The sequence below is a fragment of the Pleurodeles waltl genome, chromosome 11 (genome assembly GCF_031143425.1).
Source record: "Pleurodeles waltl isolate 20211129_DDA chromosome 11, aPleWal1.hap1.20221129, whole genome shotgun sequence".
Taxonomy (NCBI): domain Eukaryota; kingdom Metazoa; phylum Chordata; class Amphibia; order Caudata; family Salamandridae; genus Pleurodeles; species Pleurodeles waltl.
The window spans coordinates 361,669,569-361,692,012 of NC_090450.1; the positions used below are offsets into that span (position 1 = coordinate 361,669,569).

The 22,444-nt window shown below is 42.7% G+C and overlaps 1 protein-coding gene across 3 annotated transcripts in view; it reads left to right on the forward strand.

Moving 5' to 3' along the window:
- Positions 1 to 22,444, forward strand: part of KIF1A (kinesin family member 1A) — a 3,950,406-nt gene that overhangs the window by 816,437 nt on the left and 3,111,525 nt on the right. The window lies entirely within an intron of this gene.

The window sequence follows — 22,444 nt, forward strand, 5'->3', positions numbered from 1 at the left end:
CCAAAGCCATAATGATTATCAGTGATAATAGTAACTTTCAGTTGGTCTGAAACACAGCAAACTAGGTAAGAGCAACTAATTCAGCAATGCAGACAAAAGTTATATCATGGACCCAAGAGGCTTCAACAACACCCACTAAGGTGCAGACAGCATAAGCAGCTCTCAAATTTCCCCATTATCTCTCAAGCATGAGCCATCCACAAACAATACATAATCAGGTTCTGCAAGGGATTAATCTTTAATATCAGGGCTCGGCTTGGTACATAGTTCAGTTACATTAAGACAGTCGTCCTCCCCCTCTATCAGCTTCACTTTCAGTCAATGGTAACAATATGACAGAGTTTTAATGTTATGCTGTCAGCCATTAAGATTTGCGGATACTTTGCAAGACTGCTACTGATTAGGTGTTGTGTCTTAGTGTGAGTAAGAAGTATTTCCACCGAATGGGGAACCCTCACTATAAAAGGATAGCCCTTGATAATATTCTTACTTAGTTTGATGCTGATTCTTACTGCCACTACAGCTTTAAGACATCCTGACAACCCTCCTGCTAAAGAGTGTGGCTGAGAAATAGGCAACTGGCCTATGTGAATCATCAACGTGAATCCCTATGTAATGTTTTAACCACTGAGAGAAAGAGCACACTCTCCTTTCTCAATGCAAAACAGTACAAACTATTTACTGTAATCTGGCTTTCCTGTGGTTGAGTTGGGGCAGAAACTTTCTCTTGATTCTAGAAGACATTCATGCTTTCCTTGTGCCATGGTATCAGATTAGACATTCCCTTGTGTGCCAACCTCTGTAGAGACTTTGTCACTAGGGCAAAGTTGGGCAATCACTGGCGACAGTAGCCCACCATTACCAGTAACATCTTGACTTCTCTCCCTGTAGCGAGAAGGTACATTTTTCAAATGGCAGAGATTCTCCCTTGTGACACCTTTCTTGCTCTTTTTTCAATGTGATGTCCCGGATACATGACTTCTTTCTGGTAATGCTGCAGTTTTCTCAGGGACACTTTATGTCCATATTTGGCCAAATGATTCAAAAGGGCAATAGTGTCTTGCGTACATGCCTCAAGTGACATTGAAACAACAAGTAGGTCATCAATTTCCTTGACAAGGACTGCGTTACACAGTAGCATCAAAGTCTTGAGGTTCTTTTTCTAAACCTGTTTGAAGATAGACTGACTTTCTTTATACCCTTGTGGAACTCAACACCATGCCAAAATTCTGTTTTGGAACTGAAACACAAAGAAAACCTGACTTTCTTTATACAGTGAGATACAAAAGAATGCTTGGCACAAATTGACATCTGTGAACCCCTTGGCTTCACAGTGTAAGGAAAGGCCTCTTTTTGCATGTTCAACCTTCCTCATTTTTGGACTGATGATGCTGGTTGTTAGACTATGAGAGTGCACCAAGGCCTGCTAACCAGTGCCAGTGTTCTAACCCTATACAAATTGCATGTCAATTTGGATGCACCCATTGACAAGGACTGACTTACTTATATGTCCATAGTATATGATATCCAGGACATGTAAAGCTAGGTGTCCACTCAATAGTGCAGCACTGTTTGTGCCACCCTGTGTGTGACAAAATACAAAATGGCTCGTAGCCTGCCACTGCAGACTGGAAGGACAGTATTTTCACTGGCAGTTCGACTTGACAATTTAAACCAATAACAAGGTCACCCTACATTTAACAATATATATGTGTCCCCTACAAAAGGCCTATGGAGCCCTTGCAGGGAGCTGTATTGTGTTAAGTAGGACATGTATTTTTCAATATGTCTTAATAGCAACACTTTCATACCTTAATTTTCCTGTGTGTAGTTAGTAGTCCTATTGGCTAACAGAGAGTTACCGGGTGGCATCCCAACCAGCCTAACCTCTGAATGGGACTGCCTAAGTGGGTCATGTAAGGTATCAAATTAATTGTTGCATTAAATACAACTTGATGGCCAGATCAAAATTAATGTCACTTTAAAAATTAGGCAACTTTTTAAAAGTTGACGCCCTGTGCCTCTGTTAGTCCAGTGGTCTCACAAAAGCATACACACACAGAGAGCTTTCTGCCCACCTGGGGAGTTGTGTGAATGACTCACAGGCTCTGGAACAAAGGCAGGTGCTGCAGAGTGAAGTGGCACCTCCTCTGCCAGGATGGCCATTCAGACGTTAGCCCAGAGGCAAGCTTCAAATTATAAGCCGATAAACAATAAGAGGCACTCGTTATATTTGCACGATTAAAAAAAAAAAATAGTACAAAGAAATCTGACATAGTCACTGCCAATGTCTGAAATCACAAACAATATCCCATATATTTCTGAAAAGTGAAAAGAAAAAATGAAATACAAATGTACTACAAAAATATATTCCAATGTCCTGTGATATAATATCAATGTCCCAATCCGGTTCAGTTAAATTTGACGAAAGTTGTCATATGTAGTTCCAATCTGGTCCGTAACCAAGTATCAATATCCCAAACCGTTCAGTGCATCATTCCACGGCATTTGCCATGTATGTTGTTCGATTTTGATCCCGCAGCCAACACGTGTTTCGTCCGGGGATTACCCTGTTGACTTCGTCAGGGCTGCAAATTTTATCAGAAGTATATATATTAAATGAATAAGGTAAAATCATCGAATTTCAAAATAAAAAATACAGGTCCACCACCAATTCACCAGTAGGTGAGATGGATAATTGTGAGTAATTGAAAGAGACATGCATCATAGAAAGTACTAATTAAATACCTATGATTGCCAGATTGCATATTAAGGTGATAAGAGATTGTAATGTTAGAGCACACGTGCATATAAGAATATAGTTAATACCAAAAATTCTTGATTCCTAGAAAGTATAGTCCCAAAGTACCCCACCCATGTCACAGAATAAAAACTCATACAGCGTGATTCACGTATTTACCGGAAAGCTAAAACAGCCAGTACCAAAGTTACCTGTGTGCTAAGTATGACGTTTTATGGACAAAGATCTGAGTACAGGGAATATAAGTCGTTGCTGCTAAACCCACATATATTCTGCTTCATAAGTGGTCATGTCTTATAATTAGTAATCATCTGTCAAATAAATAAAACAGTAAAAGCTCAGTAGCTATGCCACCCAAGATGACATGATTTGGTCCATAGTATACCATTAGGTAAACAACCTTGGTTGCCGAATGAAAAAAGCAAATCCCACTATACAAATATATACTAAGCTCAAAGACACTACCATTACAAGCTATTATACATTCCACCAATAATGTACTCAACCAATCCACATATACAGGTCCAGAATCACAAGTGTATTCCGTCAGCCAAATGCCACAAATACTCTCACTCCAGTGACTTACCCGATCGTAGGGAAATGCAGAGTACACAATCCAAATGCAAATACGGCATCCCGAACGCGAGTACGCGTCGGACTGATTTCCCGCCACGGTCAAATCTTGCAACACCGATATGGAAGAATGACTGAAATACTCGTCTCGGCCGAATGCAAATGTCACGCTGCCATTGACATAAAGATAGGACTAGTTCAAGGTGGCCATTTTAAAAGGGAAAGTGCTTCTATCTGAATTCAAACCAAGTAATAACACATGATAGAATCTACACCAATCCGAATTATCACCAGCAAAGATTAGGCTATTTCAAAGTGGCCATCTTGGGGGGGGGAAATATTTAATGCCGATATCTGTAACCCAGTCATCACACACGGTAAGGTCTGTAATGCTCAAAACTAAGGAGCACGATCTCACTAAAAAGAACAAACATATTTAAGAAAACTTATATCAAAGGAAACACTCCATATACCAAAGAGACAATGCCTCCATAACATACCAGTTATAGAAAGGTTAAGTAGGAAGAGGAAAGCCCCCATATGAGGGTTGATATTAGATGCTAATATTGATGTATCAGAAAGTTAGTAGTTTAGAAGTGAACTTAGAAACCAGAAGAATGAGATTATTTATCATCATATATAATTGCAATGGGTTATAGATGTATACATAGACATAATACTAATTCTTTGTTAGGAAAAAATATCTAAGGCATCATGATTATCATACACAGTATAATGGTCGCTTGACATTTATACAGAGCCTCAGTATATACATTTGATAGATGATCATGTATCAAATGTTTGTATTGAGTCAATACTTAAATACATCATATACTCAAATTATAAGCCACCTTTGATGAGCCTCCAACCACAACATCCCTAAGCAGGGTGCCTTTTGTCTTGTAGAAATAATGGAGACAAGGCCAGACAAGGAAAACTCTCCCCTAAACCGTTGTTACCGTGGGCGTGTAGCCCTCCAGTAGTCACACCTCTAGGGTGAATTACCAAGCTCCTGATGACTCAGGAAGGGGCAAGAATATGGCATTCTGAGATATCCAGAGGCCACACATCATAGAACTTCATCACTAGGTAGGAGGGGACCCACTGGCACCCTGACACTCAGATCACGCTAGAATAAGAGAGAGGTCTCAAGAAGGACTGTCCAACTGCCATTTTATCCATACAAAGAGAGTCTGCATGCTCAGAAGGACTGCACCTGCTGTGAGCAACTTTTGGGCTGTGCCTACGGCTTGGAGAAAAATGGATTCCCAACATCTAACCTCAGCAGTAATTCCAAGGATCAGTTGGCTGATCTCCTACTCCAGGAACACAAGAGCTGAAAGAGTCTAAACCAACAAGTTGATACCCACTGCAAACGTTTGCCACTTCCAGGGCACTCAAAAGAATAAATCTGAGGCAGCCAAAACCTGCAAACAGACACCCTTGAAAATTCCACTAACAGTTGCTTACCTAAGAGGCCAGAATGTATATGTTTCTTTGCAATTGGCAGATGTCTATTCCCGTCAGTTAAACGTAAGTACAGCATATTTTAATATTCTATTTTGTATCTAAGTTAATCTTCAATGAAAAATCTTTAATTAATTATAAATATATAATCATAAAAGAATAAAACATTATACATATAACACATTCAGTGTAAAACAAAATAGATCATAGAAATGTAAAGCATATTTATAAGATCATCATGATGAAAAGTAAAACTACATAAAATTACACAGGAAATCACTTTGCCTTTTAAGATAAAATACCAAAATTCATCACTTTGTTCCAATAAAGAACACTCTTCAAAAAGGATCAATCTGCAAAGATAGCCACCTGGTCGTTTAACAATCGCAAATAGAGAAAGGTTGGTCAAAATTGGTGAAAAAAAAAAAACTCTAAGGACAGGCAACAAATATATCCTTCTAGGAGGGTCATAGTACCCACAAAACAACACCAAACGCTCTAAGGTCTGGGGTGAGTTGCCATCACAGGAAAAGATCTTAATAGAACTCCACTCGTTTTGCCCTGGGGGAAAACAGAGGTTAGATTTGATAGTACCCAAAGAAAACGTGGTGAGGAGTGATCTCTCCCATAGAATAGCAGCACCATATAACAAAACTGGAAGACATTTCATTCTGTACATTTGGAGCAGTGGTTGAATACGTTTACTAGCCACCATTGATGCAAACTTAAAGAGACATCCACATGCTTGATTGAATTGCAAACAACAGTTTCCTAGGCAAGGTATCCAGCTATTCTGCTGGTCAAAAGTGTCCCCTAGATAGGGAACTGTGGCCACTCCTTGATGGTGATGACTCTGGGTTTGGAGATCTGTCTTCCTCGAGTCATGTAGTGTGTTTTCATGATATAAATATCCAGCTCCAACTAGTCCACAAACTTGTCAAAGAAGTCCACCAAATCTTTGAAACCATCTGATGTATGAGAGATTAACCCTGCATTGTCAGCATACAATAGGGAGGGCACAAATGTAGATTTAATCCTTGCCATATAAATTAATCTTATTTTACTTTGTATATCACTTTTAATAACCATTAATACATAGTAAATGTTCTTTTTTCTTTAGTCATTAACTTGTTTTTTGATTTAAACTTCTGAAAAATAATTTAAATTTAAGATATTTGTGTTAAAGAGTTATTTCAAAATTAAATTAATGGAGCTGCAGCTAATTTGTATTTTGTTCTACATTTAAAATATATAAAATTAATTTACATAAATATTTAACTTAAATATTTTTAATATTTATTTCTGAGTTAAATAAACTTCTAACTGTAGTGACACTAAGATTTTCACACAGGAGTTGGAACATCTGGCACAACGCTTCCGAGATAGGGGCTATTCGGAAGATCTAATTTCTACGGCTAGTAGATGCTTATCTTCCAAACAACGTCACTCCTCACTTATCAGAAGCTACAAAAAATCTTGTACTAATAGAAGCAAGTCCACCCCTTTTATTACTAGATTCAGTCCTGTAAGTAAGCTAGTGCTTCGTATACTTAAAAAACACTGGCACTTACTACTTTTGGACCCTGGACTAGAATCTGCAATTGGCAAGACACCATCTATTACTCTTAGCAGGGGTCGGACTTTGAGAAATATCTTGTGCCCCAGTTTTCTTGCACCCCTTGTACAGACACATTCACCAACTTGGCTTTCTAGCAAACCTGTTGGTTTTTACAAATGTGGGTGCTGTTTGTCATGCCAAATGGCCCTTAATAACACCATCACTTTTTCTTACAATACGGAGACTATCCATCATATCAGACATTTCATCAATTGCAATACTAGATATACGGTCTATTGTATTATCTGTGTTTGTGGACTTATATACGTGGGTGGCACTATTCGTCCTCTCAAAGAACATATACAAGAACATGTTAGAGCGATTAGGAATCACATCGCCACATACCCTCTCACAACACATTTTAACTTACAGCATGGGGAGAAGGACATTCTCAACATCAGATTTCATGGCATTACCCATGTATCTACCTCACCCAGATTTGGGGATAGAACTAAGGATCTACGTAAGTGTGAGGCAAAATGGATACTGAAACTACGGGCTGTAGAAAAGGGTCTCAATACTGACCGGGTACTGCATGTATTTCTTACCTAATGCCTATCTCGTTGATATGGAGTTTGTTGTTGATCATCTCCATGTTATTCATCATATGTTCACACTAACGCTATGATATCCTCTGCATTACTGTAGTACCATATATACTATTCTGGTTCACACAGATTGAACATTTGTTGTTGTTTGTAACTTGACTTGGCTTTTTATTGTCTCAATTACCTAACTGAAACATGCTTTTTTGCTCTGTGCCTACCCTGTGTATACCTGGAGGTTTATTTCCATGGGACACTGGCCATAGTTCTGTGTCTATTGTAGGCCATTATTCTGTAATCTTGAGGTTATATGTGCTCCATCTCATAACTATTTATACTCATGTGTTCCTTAGTTTGTCCGGTGGTCCAATGATACCTGCTAACTTTTTGCACTGTTGCCTTTTACTTACATGTATCACGGATGTATTGTGTTCTTTTATGTGTGATATGTCTGTAAATTGTGAGCCTAATTGAACACTGTTTTTGTGTACTCAAATTTCAAATTGCCCCCCTCTTTAATGTACGTATTTTTCTTTCTTTCCCTCAACTATGCACATGGTGTCTTTCTTTAATATTACTTGACCTACGCACTCAGCCAAATTTGTTTCTCTCTTATGTGGCTTCCCCCATTTTTTTTTTTTCCCACAATATGGCCGCCGCTTTTTTAGTGGGTTGCAACTCTGTACATGGTGCCATGGTGCCGGCACCTCGCTTAGTGTCCTCTTTCTTTTTCTTTGATTACTCATCAAGTAGTCTTTCTTCGCTCTTCATGTTACCGCTTGGTCTTTAAACAGCGCGCCTTCCGCGATGCAGTTGCTTCCACTTTCTTGGAAACCATACGTCTCACGGCACTGGGCCGCATATGGTGAGTCTCCCTTTCTAGTTCCTGTTTGGTCTATGAACTGTTTGACACACTTATCCCCTCTCGCTTATATTGTCGGACCTTAGTCCAGGTTCCGACTATATTGACAGCGCTTCATTCAAATAGGCTCCGGCCTCACCGCATCTGACCTTTATTTATTTACATACGTCTCAAGACACTCGGCCGCATATGGTGAGTCTCCCCTTTTTAGTTGTTTGTTCTATTGAACTGTTTAACACGCTTACCCCTTCTCGCTTATGTTGTCGGACCTTAGTACAGGTTCCGACTATACCGACCGCGCTTTATTCAAATAGGCTCCGTCTTCACCGCGTCTGACCTTTATTTACTTATTTATTTTTAGGACTGCGTCTTTGGACTTATCAAGGTCCCTAATCTCAGTTACTGTTCAATCGTATCGACATTTCCTATCGGCACACGCTTAAACTGCCAGCTCAGATACAGGTAGTTTACTAACTAGTATTTGTTACATCCAGTATTTTTTGGTACCGCTTTTGTTGATTCCCATTTTTGTTATCTCACTGACATTCATTCTTCCGTTTACTTATTTTCCAGTTCCAGATGTGAAACTAACACTGTAACTTGGACTGATTTAATTTCTTTACAAATATACCCGTTTTTTAGGTACGGATATAGGTCATTATTTCCTTCCCTCCTCTTCAGCATGCATTTTTTCTGCTCAGTCAACTTTCTTTTCATTCGACTGACCATTTTACGCACTCTTTTCATTAGTTTTAGTAACAATCACTTTGGGTGTCTTGTAATAAGGTATGAGCACACTCTATGTTGGCTTTGATTTGGAAGTTCTTATAATGTCTTTTTTCACTTAGGTGTTCTTATATGGTGTCTGTTCACTATTTTAATTTTTTTCTGGTCTGCCATGTCCACGGTTTTTTCCTTTACCTACATTGGGTTTGCGTTTTTCTGGCTCTTTAACTTGTTTTTAGATTTCTTCTAATACTTTGTTTGTCGGTGTTGCTTCTACGGTGTTCAGTTATGAACAAAATGAAACACTAGTTTGTATATATGTCTTTTTTGCAGCCTTGAAAAAGTCACCTGTGTGACGAAACACGTGTTGGCTGTGTTTGATGGACGTTCTCTCTCAATGAAGCAAACTGCGTTTTCAATTCAAGAGACTTTCTTTTAAGAACGTGGGATACACACGTGCCTTTTTCTTCTATGGAATCTACATACCTTGGATGTTACTATTCACATATTATTGTGGTTTACACTGTGTGCTGTGGTCTTTATTGTTCAAACTTTTTTACTTTTTTAAATTTTCCCATGTACCATGAGGTGTTTGAAATAAATCTTTAATTAATGGAAATATGCTAAATTAAATTAATCATTTAAAATATTTATCTGAAGTTTAAAAGAAAAGATAAATTCCCACTTAAAGAAAATAATATTTTTGATATGCATTAATCATTATTAAACATCACATACAGAAAATAATTAAAAAAATAATTCAATTAAATTTTTCTAAAAATATTCTTACATATTTTTGGAAAATTCAAAATAGGTTATTTAAATAAGTTATAATTATTTTAATAAATTTGTACTATTTTTTGACAATATATAATATATTTTTAAATATTTTAAACAATTTATTTTAATTTAACATTATTTTCTGTGGCGTTTTATTTTAATTCCCTACCGCTGTTATTTTCTATCAGAGGGTGTTGCAGTACCAGCGGATGGCCATGTGTGGTGCTGGACTTTCTTCTTTTTTTTAGTGGTAATTTACACTCGGGATTTGTGAATAAGCCAAATGTAGAAAACATACTTAAAAGTATAAATTACTCAAAAGTGTAAGTGATCTTTATCAATATGAAATAGACCCTGAGTGTCAAAGTAGGAAGAAGAAGCATCACATAATTCCTGATGAGGGGGTAAGGGAGTTATTACAGATTTTAGTCTCTGCTAGTTCTATTACTAACTTGAAACGTGTGTGAATGTTCTTTTTGTCTAGAGAGATCCTGGTGGCATATAACTCGGTTCTAGCTTCTTCTATTGCCTGCTTATATTTGTTAATTGTGCATGTGTAATTAGCATTTTTAGCTTGAATATACTCCTTGCACCAACAGCAACTACTTTAAGGGGTGAAATAGTCTTGAGAGCATTGGAAATCGAGCTGTTCTCTACAGCTACTTTAACTTCAGAATCCACCTGAGAGGACACCCTTTCTAATGGAGAGCAGAGAGTACCAGAGGTGATTTTTTGTTTTTTGTTTTAGAAAGGTTCTGTGTAGCAACCACTTTAGATGTAGAACAACTGGACATTGGTCTGAAAGATAATCTTATAGTAAATTCATAATAGTACATTCATAATTTCATAAATTTATATTTACATGTTAAAGTACTCAAAGTTGTTTATGCAAGATATTTACCTACTCAATTAGAGCCTGTGTTTTTCAAATTGGAATGTCCTCATAATGCCCCAAGATGCCTAGGCTAATAGGAACAGAAGAACTACAAGGATCATGGATTATGATACTTGTGATTATTGTTTTCCAAATAAGCTTTATTGAAAGTTTTACAGTAACCTAGACAAAAAGACAAAATAGTCATGATCACAATTCACATTGTTGAAATTTCTGTGTCTAAATCAGCAGCGTGCTCCGTGCAGGGTCCATGCCTCAAGGGTGAGGGGGAACAGAGAGAAATCTGGTTTGGGACTGTTGGTGTGATGTGAACCTATGTGGATGTGGGGGGGTGGAGTGGGTGTGAGGGGTTGCCAAGGGGGCATGTATATGCTGAATAAAAGGCAACAATGGAGTTTGAAGTAATGGGGCAGTCACTCAGGTCGGTGTGGTAGCAGGGCCAAAGAATGCACTGATTGTGGGTGGATGGAAGACGCTGGGTTCACAGTAGAGTGGGAGGAGGAAAAAGCCAGTCAGGGGAATTGTTGGAAAATGGGTTATTGGTAGGGCAGGTAGGTACCTACACCTAGCAACAAGCCACAAACCTCCACATAAGTACAGTTAGGTCTCAGTAAATTAATCCCAGCTCTACCCTTGGTAGCTTGGCATCGAGCGTCAAGGCTTAACTTAGGAGACAAAGTGTAAAGCATTCAAATATCACAAAACAGTAATTAAATAAAACACAGGAAACAGTTTAAAAATCCACAACCAATTTATAAAAATAGCTTATATTTTTATCATTAAAATGACACAAAAACTATTAAAATCGGTTCAGGGGAACCGGAGATATGAATTTTTAAAGTATTATTATTTTCTAGCGCTTAGAAACAAAAAGCGCCAATCGGGTCATCTGGTTGCACCAGGACCGGGGCAAAGTCAAACTTTCAGGCCGACCGCGATGGAGCCCTGCTCGGCTACAAGTCGGGGGAGGCCTCGGTTAAAAAGTTACATTCTGACTTAGTCTCTTTTTTGATGTTTTTCTTCCCCGGGACGAACCTGCCAGTTGGATCCGACCTCCTGGAGCCCTTGTCCGGATACGCGAAGTCGGTTTCCTCGGTGGTGATTTTTACCTTCGGACTTAGTCGTTTTTTCGAGATGAAAATCCTTCGACCGGGGTAAACCTGGATCTTGATCCGACGTCCATGGAGCCCTTCTCGGATACGATGGCTGGGAGGTCCCGGTCAACTTTTTACGTTCGGACTTAGTCTCTTTTTTGGATGTTTTTCTTTACCGGGACGAACCACGAAGTCAGGCGGGGTCGCGGTTGAGGCAAGCCGGCTAGAATTTCCGCGGCGGGTCGGTCCCTCTCTGGAGCTTTTTTCCAAAAATTCTCAAATCTTTTCCAAACTTCTGGGGCTTCACCCAGATGTTCTTTTAAGGTTCTTTTGGGGTCCACAGCTCACCCCAAGGGTCCAGAAGTTCTGTGATGTTCCTTGGGGGGTGCGGACTTCAACTCCCAGAATGCACCTGGCGCAAACTCCTTTTTGGCCACTGGACAGTGGTCAGCTGGTCGCTTTCTTCAGGAGTTGGTGCAGGGGACTCTGGTTAGCAATTTTTCACCTGTAGCAAACAGGGAGTCCCTCCTTGAACCAGTTGAAGCCAGGCAAAGTCCTTCTTGTGGTGAAGCCCAAGTGTGCAGCTGGTGCAGTCCTTCTGAGTGCAGGGTCCAGGTGCAGGCCAGGGGTCCAGCAGGGCAGTCCTTCTTCTTCTTTTGTTCCTTTCTTGTTGAATTCTGGAGGGGATCTGAGGCGTGGGTGCAGGTCTGCCAGTTTTATCCTTGCTCCTGGGTGAAAAGCAGGGGGGCCCTGGTTCTCCAATCAGGGACAGGGTCGTCCCCCTGTGATGACCACTTCCTGGGAAGTGTGGCAAAAATCCATCCCAGAAGGCAACAGTCTCTAAAAATCCAACATGGATGAATCTGATTTTTGGAGGTTACATCTGGCTGAGCCCACCCACTGGTGTGGCTAAAAATCATAAACACACCCCTCTCCTGCCCTCTCCTAATCTAATCAAGGGGGCACCTAATTGTCTGGGGTTGCAGGATGTGGGGGTGTTGCTGGGTGCTCCAAATGTCCTTCTCTGCCTTTGAAGACCAGTTTGGCAGCCCTCCCCCTTCCTGCCTCACCATCTGCTGAGGGGAGATTCTCTCCCCCAAGCACATTCCTTTGTGTGAAGCCAGGCCACTTCACACCTAATCAAGGCAGCCTGGCAGAAGCTGCTGCAGGCTGGCCAATCAGAGCACAGCAGCAAAAACAATGCAGAGCTGAAATTGGCAACTTTTTAGGTAAAGTCTAAACTTTTTACCTGGACAAGTTATATTAAATCCCACAACTGGAAGTTGTGGGATTTATTACAACAATCAATTTGATACCAAATTCTTGGTATGTAACATTTAAGGAGACTTTAAAATTTAAAATAAAGTCTGCCCATTCTAGCCTATGAAGGCCATTTACTTCAATGAGGGAAAAACGAATTTGGCTGTTTTTACCTCACCAGGGCTTATAAATCTATTTTTATAAAGTCCCTGCTTATAGTTACATGGCACCCAGCCCTAGGGGCACATAGGGCACACCTTAGGGGTGACTTATATGTAAAAATAAGGTAGTTTAAGACTTTGGAAGTACCTTTGATTCCAAAGTCGAATTTGCATATAACTTTAATTTAAAAGCAGCCAGCAAAGCAGGCCTGCCTTTAAAATGACACTGGGCACCTCAGCAGTGCACCTAGGTGTGCACCACCTATGCTGTGGTCCCTAAACCTACATGCCCTACCATATACTAGGGACTTATAGGTAGGTTAACTTAGCCAATTATAATTAGCCTAATTTGCATATTGATTTTACACAGAGCACAGGCCCTGGGACTGGTTAGCAGTACCCAGGGCACCATCAAAGTCAGGAAAACACCAGCAAAAAGAGGAAAATGGGGGCAAAAAGTTATGGGGCCTCTGCAATCAGCCCTGTTTTCTCACACAACCCCCCCCCCAGCCCACACGCCCAGGAGACTCAGCCCAACCCTGGGAGAGTCTTCCTGGCTTGTTAGGCGAGGAAGACAGAAAACTGGCTGTCCCTTTGCAGGGCCTACTCTGCCTTATATCCTCCTGTCAGGGTCACTCCCTATGGGTAGTGAAGCCATCCCAACAGTCAAAGGACCCAACTCAAACTGAAACTTTCCTCTAGGGGGGTCTTCCTCCTTTCTCTCTGCCAACTTGGGTAGTGAGGTGCCCACCTCCCCTACTCCAAACTTTGCTAGGGCAACACCTAGCTTACCCAAAGAGGTCACCCAACACTTGAGCAACCCCACCATGACCAATAGGGTCAGGGGGCCTATTTTGCTATTGGCTTTGGGGTCTGCCTCCCAGGCCAAGTACAGTGCTGCCAGGAAGGCTAGCACCCAGCAGAGGCTACTGACAGCTGTCAGTACCCAGAACCACACCCTAAGCTCTCCACTGACAGGTGGCTGAGCTGCTTTAGGGGTATCTTTGGGGTCCTGGCACCCCTCTTGCTGTCTAGAGTGGGGGGCTACCACCTCCTGTGGCAGACACCCTCCTTCCACTCTCCCTTCTGTCAGTGCAGGGGCAACAACTTGCATCTGGACAGCTGCCTGACTACTCAGGACTTCCTTGGGGCAGGTGAGGCCTCACCAGTGCCAACTCTGGGCTCCCCCCTTACTGTGGCAGAAGGCCCTTGGCTCCCTGGATCTCTCTTTAAGAGTGGCCTACCTTTCCTTTTCTTCTTTCCTTTTCTTGGGGACCCCTGTCTCCTAACTGTAGGGACTGAGTCCCCAGGACTTTGGGTTGGGGGGGCGCCCTGGGCGACCACCCCATCTGTGACCAGACTCACCTCTGGGAGGTCATTGCCCAGGATACAATCTAGGGGAAGGTCAGCACTGACTACCACCCTAATCCAGTCAAGGATACCCTCCCTCTCTAGGGGCACTATGGCTACAGGTTTGGAGGTGACCTCCCCTGTGGCTATCCTGACTTTCTTTGTCTTTCCTGGGACATACATGTCTGGGGTCACTAACCGGTCACTCACTATAGTGTGACTGGCACAGGTGTCTCTCAGGCCAGTAGTAGGGATCCCATTCACCTGAATGGGGTGGAAGTGCCTACTTCCACCCTCAGGGATCACCAGCTTACCATCTGGTCCTGTCTCCCAGCACAATGCTAGGAGGACTTCATCATCTGGGGAATCCTCCTCTATGGCTACACTGGACAGCCCAGTGCTAACCAGCTTCCTTGGACAGGCTGCATCTCCTCTGAAGTGACCTGTCTGCTGACAGTCAAAGCAAGCCCTACTGTCCAAGAGCTTTTTTAACCCTGGGTCTAACTGTCTCTGCTGGTCAGAGTGGGATTTACTCTCCTCCTTCTTAGGGTTCTGGGGTACAGAGGGAGTCTCTGTGGTGGTCTTACCACCTCCCTCCTTAGGTTTTTGGGGACCTGTCCCCCCCTTCTTGGAGTCTCCCCCCTGGGACTTGACAACCACCCTGGTTCTCAACCACTCATCAGCTGTCTCCCCTAGCTCTCTAGGGTTGGTCTGCTTAGAGTCCACTAGATGCTGGTGTAACCTTTCTTGGATACAATTGGTCAAGATGTGCTCTCTCATGATCAGATTGTATAACCCCTCATAAGTATCTACTTTGTTACCAATAATCCAGCCCTCTAGTGCCTGTAGTGAAATGTCCACAAAGTCAACCCAAGACTGGGTACTGACCTTCTGGGTGTCCCTGAACTTCATTCTATATTGCTCTGGGGTCAGACCAAACTTCTTGGCTAAGCACCTCTTCATACTAGGGTATGAATCTGCCTCCTCCCCCCTTAAGGTCAGAAGCCTATCCCTCCCTGAGTTGGGGACCAACTCCCACAAAAGGGAACCCCAGTATTGAGGCCTAACCCTTCTCATTTGGAGTGCCCTCTCAAAGGCCCCCAGCCACTTATCTATGTCATCCCCCTCTACATAAGCAGGAACCACCCCCTTGGGTAATCTGGGGCAAACTCCCCCACCCATGGACACCTCAGCTTCTTTATCGCTGCTTCCATCTCTTTTCTCTTTGTATGCCCACTTTTTCTTTTCTAGGGCCAGCTTCTCTGCTTCCAAAGCTATGTATGCTAGCTGGGCCTCCAGCTCTCTTTCTCTGATGGATGGGTTCTCTCCTCCTGAAAGGACCCCCTTCCCACCACTAGCTTTGGATCTGCCCTAGTGACTGTGTTTACTGAGGACCGTTCTTCCTCATCCTCACTTAGGCTCAGATGCCTTCCCTCCCCTGAGTGGTTAGAGCTTGCATCCTCCCTTCTTTCTCCCTCCTCTGGAGCTTCTTCTGACTCTACCTCTTGGGCCTCAGCCCATGCTGTCAGGGATGTGATCAGGATTTGCTTCCTGAGATCAGTGGTTGCAGGCAACCCTCTTTCAATACACAACCCCCTAAGCTGGACTACTGTCAGTGTGGGTAGGCTAGCCAGATCAAGCTCCATGGTTCCCTAGTTTTGTGTCAACAAAAACTTTTTGCAAAAATTGGAAACAAGAATTTAGAAAAATTACAAAAATTCAATAATTGAAATTAATCCAAATTAAAAATTAAAAACAATTTTTGCACTAGGACAATTTAAAGGATTTTTAATTTTTTTTACCTAAAACTGTAACGTGATATTGAACACAAGTACAGGATCCCGTCGCTGCTTCCAATTATGTTGGAAAATGGGTTATTGGTAGGGCAGGTAGGTACCTACACCTAGCAACAAGCCACAAACCTCCACATAAGTACAGTTAGGTCTCAGTAAATTAATCCCAGAAGACTGTTGCCTTCTGGGATGGATTTTTGCCACACTTCCCAGGAAGTGGTCATCACAGGGGGACAACCCTGTCCCTGATTGGAGAACCAGGGCCCCCCTGCTTTTCACCCAGGAGCAAGGATAAAACTGGCAGACCTGCACCCACGCCTCAGATCCCCTCCAGAACATGGATGAATCTGATTTTTGGAGGTTACATCTGGCTGAGCCCACCCACTGGTGTGGCTAAAAATCATAAACACACCCCTCTCCTGCCCTCTCCTAATCTAATCAAGGGGGCACCTAATTGTCTGGGGTTGCAGGATGTGGGGGTGTTGCTGGGTGCTGCAAATGTCCTTCTCTGCCTTTGAAGACCAGTTTGGCAGCCCTCCCCCTTCCTGCCTCACCATCTGCTGAGGGGAGATTCTCTCCCCCAAGCACATTCCTTTGTGTGAAGCCAGGCCACTTCACACCTAATCAAGGCAGCCTGGCAGAAGCTGCTGCAGGCTGGCCAATCAGAGCACAGCAGCAAAAACAATGCAGAGCTGAAATTGGCAACTTTTTAGGTAAAGTCTAAACTTTTTACCTGGACAAGTTATATTAAATCCCACAACTGGAAGTTGTGGGATTTATTACAACAATCAATTTGATACCAAATTCTTGGTATGTAACATTTAAGGAGACTTTAAAATTTAAAATAAAGTCTGCCCATTCTAGCCTATGAAGGCCATTTACTTCAATGAGGGAAAAACGAATTTGGCTGTTTTTACCTCACCAGGGCTTATAAATCTATTTTTATAAAGTCCCTGTTTATAGTTACATGGCACCCAGCCCTAGGGGCACATAGGGCACACCTTAGGGGTGACTTATATGTAAAAATAAGGTAGTTTAAGACTTTGGAAGTACCTTTGATTCCAAAGTCGAATTTGCATATAACTTTAATTTAAAAGCAGCCAGCAAAGCAGGCCTGCCTTTAAAATGACACTGGGCACCTCAGCAGTGCACCTAGGTGTGCACCACCTATGCTGTGGTCCCTAAACCTACATGCCCTACCATATACTAGGGACTTATAGGTAGGTTAACTTAGCCAATTATAATTAGCCTAATTTGCATATTGATTTTACACAGAGCACAGGCCCTGGGACTGGTTAGCAGTACCCAGGGCACCATCAAAGTCGGGAAAACACCAGCAAAAAGAGGAAAATGGGGGCAAAAAGTTATGGGGCCTCTGCAATCAGCCCTGTTTTCTCACAGGAATGCATACTCCATAACAGTTGTTGTTGCCTCTTCCAAGACTGCATTCCACTCATAGTTTATGAGATACTTATGAAGTCTTCTGGATTTCTTCTTGTGCAGGGCCTTACTCTCTGTTTTGGCCCATTTGAAGAGGGCTGTGCCCCAGGCCATGACAGCGGGGGTGGAAGCAGCTTTCCAACGGAGGGTTGAGCATGCGCTTCACCAGGAAGAGAGCCAAATTAGCAAAATAGGATGCTACTTTGTCAGTTTTGGAGCTCTTGTAGATCCCAAGTTCTATTATCACCCACTTTGGGTGGTTAGATTTGTCTTAAGGGACAAAACCAGTGCTATGATCTTGGCCCAATACAGTACCAGAGTGGTAAATGACCTCAGCATATGCTGGAAGTCTGCTGAAGTGGGAAGTATTTGTTGATTGCGGGAAGTATTTGTTGATTGCCAAAGGGGAGAGATATGTTTGATGAAGGATATTGTATTAGATCAGTTTGAATTTTGCCTCCTAAAATACAGTATGTGGAAAGGCCAACACCTGCTTACCCTCTGAGTTGCGGAAGGCCCTGACAGTATCCTCTTCCCATTTCTTCTTAAGAGAGCAGGAAGAGAAGTGTAGCAGGGCTTTATAAAACCATATAGAGTATCTATACTCTGCAACCATTGTATAGATGGCTTGTACCAGGAAGTGCACCTCAAGCTCAGTTTCTCAATGGACCAAAGACTGTGAAAGATGCACTGTATTCAACCATATGTTCATTTATTGCCCTTTCTATAGTGTAAACTGATCCGTGAGGTCTTCAAATATGAAAAAGCAGCCTTTCTCAAACAGGTCCCCAACGGATTCTAGATTTGAGTGGCGGCAGTGCATCATGGAGCCTCAGCTAAGGGGTCCACGGTGGTTGGGGAAACCACAAAGAGGAATGGCAGGGGCACACGATAGGGGGGTCCCCTGGTGTGGCGAAAAGCCTATGCATAAGACCATGGCACTACCAAGAGTAGAAGGGATAGGGGATGAAGTTGTTAAGGGCCAGGGGCCAGAATCGTGTTGAAGTTGTGCAGATGGAGTGTGGTCAATCCACACATGTCTCTTCTAGGGAGAGGACCGTTAACCAATGACTGTGCCGTTGAAGCTGTTCTAACAAGAAATAGAGTTCAAAGTATGTTGCCCCCAACTGATGCCAGTCTGTGAGTGGCACAACTTGGCAAACAACACCGTGTGATAACCATGCGCTAGAAGAGCTCAACAAACAGCGAGTCCAAAGCCACAAAACATTCCGGGGGAGTGTGGCTGACAAGCTGGCACACATATAAAAAGGGAGGGAGGATGATCATTTGGAAAGGGCAATCTGCCTGATTGGAACAAAAAGCAATGCCTTTCAGACCACCTCCTGGGAGATCAGGGTGGTAACCGCACTCTTCAGATGGCCATCCAGCAGTTCAGATTGTAGTGAAAAGTCCAACACCTCAAACAGCAGAATGATGTATCCTCCCAGTGGAGGGAGTTCCTGTCAAGCCAGAGGTTGGGTGAGTGGACTGCAGGGGCAAACGGTGAAGCACAGGACTTCTCCCAGCACACACGGAGGCCAGACTCTGCTGAAAGGTTGTCAAGCATCTAACCTAGTTGGGTGGTGTCACAATGGAGGCCATGTCCATGGACGTCAGTCAAGTTAGTAGTCTGCCAGTCACCCTCATAGTGTGTGCATGCTGCATAAGCAGTCGAGGGATCAGCCATCAGAGAGGGCCCACATGGATTGAGGGGTCAAGGACAGCTCACTGTTCCAGACAAGTGGAGGTTTCTTGGGTACATTACAGGTCAGTCTCGAGGATCCCACAGACTGTAATTGCCTCTCAAACACAATAGCCAGAGATCACCCCTTTAAAGGCTCTCCATTGAGTGAGTCTCAATCTTGTTGAGCTCACTACCGTGTCAAATTACTTGTGAATGTGGGAGATCAGCAAGGAGCGAAACAGTGGGTCTTCTAGCATCAAAGCCTGTAACCACCAGCTGGTAATTGGAGGGATAGTGCTGCCTCAAGTCAGTGATGTGATAACAGGGCTCTGGTCAAGAGATGGATCAGCCTAGGTAGTCAGAAGAATCAAACTGGGAGCACAGAAAGGCAGCGCAGATTGGCATTTCTGATAAGTGTGTTGTTATGGAAAATTGAAATTGTGCCCTTCGCTGCAGTAATGTAACAAACAATACAGAGATATTGATTATCCATTATTCATGCATTATAGGTCATTTACCACCGAAATTTTACATTATATTTTCTCTTTTGCTCTGACCACATAAACAGATATCATTTCAGGATCCTTCTAATTCGTTTTTCCATCTTGTTTGCATTGCTCCAAATAGTAATTGCATAAGCCTTACTTTTACTAGATGGACTCCGTCCTTTTTTCACCATGATAATGTCCAAGCATTGCTTTGGTCCCTCCACCATCTTAAGGGACTATAATTCCTTGCTGTGTTTATCTGATTAAATCTTCCCATAGTTTTCTGGTTAGGTTATATATTTTGTGTAGTGTTAGTTTCGCACTAGCGGAATGGGTAATGAGTTTGAAAGCAAATTTCTCAAGCATAACTTTTCAAAGAAGAGTTCACAGATTCAGCCGTGACATTTGGGGATTTATTAGAAGTGACTACTCTCCACTTCTCTTTCTGTACATATTATGGCCCAGATTTAGGTAAAAGTGGCGCAGCACGGTGCTGCACCAAAAATAGCAGTGCGGCGCTACGCCACTTGAGAAATGCAGGGGTGCTCCATATTTAGAGGAATCTGGCACACCCCTGCGTTTAATCCTGTGCTGGCGCTGAATTAAGCTGCTCAGCGCCAACACAGGCATCCTTGCACCATAGTGCAAGGGAGTCTGTGTTGAGGGGATAGATTGTTTATGTGCAGAAAGATGTCCCTTCCTGCACGTAAACAATAGTCCATGGCATTTTCCTTCTTCTATGTGTGCTGCATTCTGCAAAGCAAAGCAAAAAACGAGAAGGAAGGAAACCATTCCTCCTCGTTTTGCCATGTTAACACCCCCCGGGGTGGCGTTAGTTTTTGGCGCTGCCTCAGTTTTACTACAACTCGTAAATCCGAGGCAGCGTCAAAAGTAATGGGTGTTGCGGTGGAACACCCACTGCATCACCCATTACACGCCCCTCTGACGCAGAAAACCGCTTCAGAGGGTCCCATATTTACAACGAAGCGTAACACCACAAAAAAGTGGTGTTACATCAACTTGTAAATATGGAGCAGTGCTTAGCGCCACCGTAGCGTCACAAAAAGTGCTGCTCCGGTGGCACTAGGGGTTCTTAAATATGCCCCTAGATTTTGTCAAACATATTAGAGCTCTGTGTGCAATGAGTGTAACAGTGCATAAGATAAAATCACATTTTGACACTGACATTGAAATGCCAAGAATAGAAAGGTAATAACTGTGTGCAAGTTACCTTTCTGTGCTTCTTTGAAAACGTGAACATTTCCCTCCTTACGGTTGTAGTGCCAGTCTATGCCAGTTTAAACTTCCATTACCTACCCTTTTTCAGATTGTTGGCTACAAGTTAGGCCTTGAGTGAGCTGGTCTATTTCGGGTTTCAAATTCGATCATCTATGGTCAGATTTCATCTGTTCATTGATAGGACACAGGCGGTTGTTGTTGTTATTATTATTATTATAATCAGTGTAACAGATTTCTATAACGAAGACAGGGGCAAGTACCTAGAACACATAGTCGAAAGAAAAAGAAAAAGTTAAAATATTACACAACACTATAGCTGATCACTGAAGTGAGTTGCTAGCTAATCCGCTCAATAAAGAGAAAAGGCAAAATGTGAATGACAGTGGATAGATTCTATGAACACCCTCTCCTTTCTCTTCTGCTTCATCTCTTGGTCCCTCTTCCTCACCCTTTCACTCTTCCTCCTCTTTCTTTGCTATTTTATCCTTAAAGTTACACAGAAACAAGATTAAGCCAACTCTAAACTTTTGATTTAGAACTATTTTCCTCTATTTAGCAAGTGTTATTACTTATATTGTATGTAAACTTTAATTTCCGTATTAATTGTAGTACACATCTAGTATGCTCTATTTTTTGCCATTAGTTTGGCTGTTCATCAACAAACTTGGGGGCATATTTATACTTGGTTTGTGCTGTTTTAGTGTCATTCATTTTTACGCTAAAACAGGGCAAACAACTCCATATTTATATTTTGATGCTAAACCCAGTCTAGCAACAAAATATAGGAGTTAGGCCCATATGTATACTCCTTTTGCGCCGAATTGGCACCATTTCTTTTATGCAAATACAACAGAAACTTAACTCCATGTTTATATTTTGACGTTAGACAATTTTCTGGCAATTGGGGTGGTGGGCATGACTCCTGTCTTTCCTAAGACAGAAGTCATGTTTTTGGTGGTTGTGTGCCAGGAAATGGCACTAGTCTGATTAGAAGCATTTTTTTTTTTTGCATCTAAGGAGGCTAGCGTCATTTTTTGACGCACAACCCCCTTCTTCCCTACCGCCACCCCCACCCTGCTAGCGTCTTTTTTTGAGACGCTAGCCCAAGTTTAGCACCGATTTGCGCCATTCAATAATACGGCACCCATCTGGTGTTGTAAAATGACGCAAGCCGCCACTATACTTTTTGGCGCAAAACTGTGTTCTTGCAGTTTTGCACCAAAAAGTATAAATTCAGGCCTTAGTGTCATATTGTGGATGCGGCAAACTACCTTGTGCAAACTTGATGCAAGGTATGTGTTCCTGTCCACAATATCACACTAACCCCCTTCCTCCTTATTTGCACTCCCGCGCAAAAACGACGAGCATGGAGTAGGCGGACCCAAACATTGGCGCTAAGCCTGATTAGCTCCATTATTTAACTCCTGGGTGTGACCAGGCATTAGGGGATCTGTGGACCCATTTCCATGGCTAAACACCATGCCCACCCCAAGCCTCAGGAACACCCGCACCAGAGGGACACCATAGGCTGGGGGACCCCATCCTGGGCAAGTATAGGTAAGTATAATTTTTTTCGGTGCCACTGGGGGCACCCTACATGGGGCCGCCTGACTGGCACTGGGTATTATGGCCTTGCCAAGGGAACACTGGTCCCCGGGACTGGCCATTGGGGTGATGGGCATGATTTCTGTCTTTACTAAGACAGGAG